This window comes from Pinus tabuliformis, chromosome 6 (assembly GCF_031772625.1).
Source record: "Pinus tabuliformis cultivar Carrire ecotype Pingquan chromosome 6, CPIR1, whole genome shotgun sequence".
NCBI classification, from domain to species: domain Eukaryota; kingdom Viridiplantae; phylum Streptophyta; class Pinopsida; order Pinales; family Pinaceae; genus Pinus; species Pinus tabuliformis.
In genome coordinates this window covers 81834193-81836390 of record NC_142292.1, presented here as the reverse complement: position 1 = coordinate 81836390, position 2198 = coordinate 81834193, and positions in this window count along the sequence as shown.

Sequence of the window (2198 nt, the reverse complement as noted above, 5' to 3'; positions counted from 1 at the left end):
TAGATTTCATATTTGTGATATGTTTGATGAAATGCATATCATGGCTAGTAAGGGTCCAGTCTAGTCCTTGTTGATGTTTTTGCAAATGTATCTCTGTTCTACTGTGAAATTTCATTTATAAAGGTATCATTGAGTTCTGGGCAGTGACCTAAGCTCTGGGCTTGAAAAAGTCACACAAATCTTAGAGTCGCAAGCACAACACTGGGGAAAAAATTCCCTGGAATCTCCCTTTCCCTTGTTGTGGGAGCTTTTGGAGCCTCCCAGACACACCCTTGTCCATATCAAGGGAGCGTCTAGAGGTTTGATGAACTAAAACTTTAGTTGGTCTCAGGGGCAGGTTACTTGAGTGGTTGGGATGGCTCATGGTAGTTTTGTTGCTGATGTGGAAGGTCTATGTGGCATGTTTTCGTCGATTCCACTTCCTTAAGGTGACTTAAGAGGTTGAATCCCATCATGGTGGCCTCTCATCGCATATTTACCCTGGTTGGGCGGTTACTTGGTAGACGTGGGATGAGGCTGTTACATTAGCCAGATGTTAAATCCATGTAGATAGCTAAACTTCTAGAGAGTTCCTATGTAAATACCTGTTTATTAATACAAACAACTCGATTTTGAGTTTATGTGTGTGTATGGAGTTATGAATTGTTTGTGAAAATCAGAGTTTCTGCATAGTATATATATGCAGGTAGAGTTCGAGCAGAACACATAGAAGAAGTGATATGAAGGATCATATTGGATCATTTGAATCCATTCAAAGGATCACAGTCGAGATTCAGGAGTGGATGTGTTAAGAGCATGTTGAGTTAAATCAAGAGGGAGTTGTGTTACAGGGAAACTAAATATTGAAACCTTGGAAGAAACCCGAAACCATAGAATAACACTGAAGAAATGGCATAATAACGAAGTAGAGGAAGGATGAAGAAATGAGGTGACGATTTACAGGAGTCGTTTGATTGAGAATAGATCAACGAATGAGAAGAGTTTCAATTGAAACTGGATTTGATTGAGTAATGCAGTGACACCATCAGATTGTCTAGATTGACAGACAATATTTTTCGGAACAAGATAAACCTGACAAAATTCATGGAGAAACCTGGGAATAGATCTGGATCATCTGATCTACAAATTTGTTAGATCGAAGGTCATCGCGTGGGTAAAATGCATGAGCGTTAATGCGTGAGAAAAGTAGTTTCATAACAGGAAATGGTTTATCGCGCAAGCTCTAAATGGTAAGTGGTAATTTAGGGTGGTCACCCGATTCCATTTATTGATTGACACGTAGCACGCCGTAGGCAAGAGGAAACTGATTTATCCGGTTGGTAATCGTCATGCAAGTGGCTCATCTGATATCGTTGTTAACCGTTGGATCAAGTGTGCTTTGATCAACGGTGGAGGATCACCGATTAGTTTTGTTGATCGGGTGAACCAACAACCGTTGATTTGATGGAGTGAAATCAACGGTGGAGGCTGAACGCGATGAGAGAGCATCGATAAATGTGCCAAGGTCATGGACTGGAGGAAAGGTAAGGCTTACATGTGTTTTATGTTTATTTCTATTATATGAGGGTTATAATAGAAATCAAGCGGATTAATGTATTTTGGGTTAAATCAGGTGTAACCTAAGGAAATTGACCATGGTATGAGGTTTGGTCAATATGCGGGGGGTATAGATTAACTAAAGTTTATGAGGGTGTATAAGATTCCACTGTATAGCTTTATTAAAGTTTAAAACTTTGGGTTAGTCAAATATAATGTTTTCGCATGAGAGTTAATTAAGGGGCCTTAAACCTTTGTTTGTGAAGGTTTTCTTTATGGATCAGGTGATTAAGGTCTGGGATCAGTGACATGCAATTTTGTTTGCATAATGTGGGTATTGTCGACTTAGGCTGGCATCATTTGGTATCAGAGTAGAATTGTGGTAGGAACGATTGATATCATAGCAGAATAAGGAAATTCTGTGTTATGTTTTAAAAATGTATATGAAGGAAAGGGAAGATCAGGTTATTTGAATCTAATAAGTAGAAGGCATGACATAAGATGAGAGTAAGTGATACTCTTAAAAAGAGATTGCAGAAGCATAAATAAAACATAGTGATGTTTGTTTTCTTGAGGAAAATGGAGATTTATTCAAATGTGAAGAGTGGATGGAGAATGCCTGTGAAATCATACAGGTATTGTTTTATTTAACTCTAGTTTGA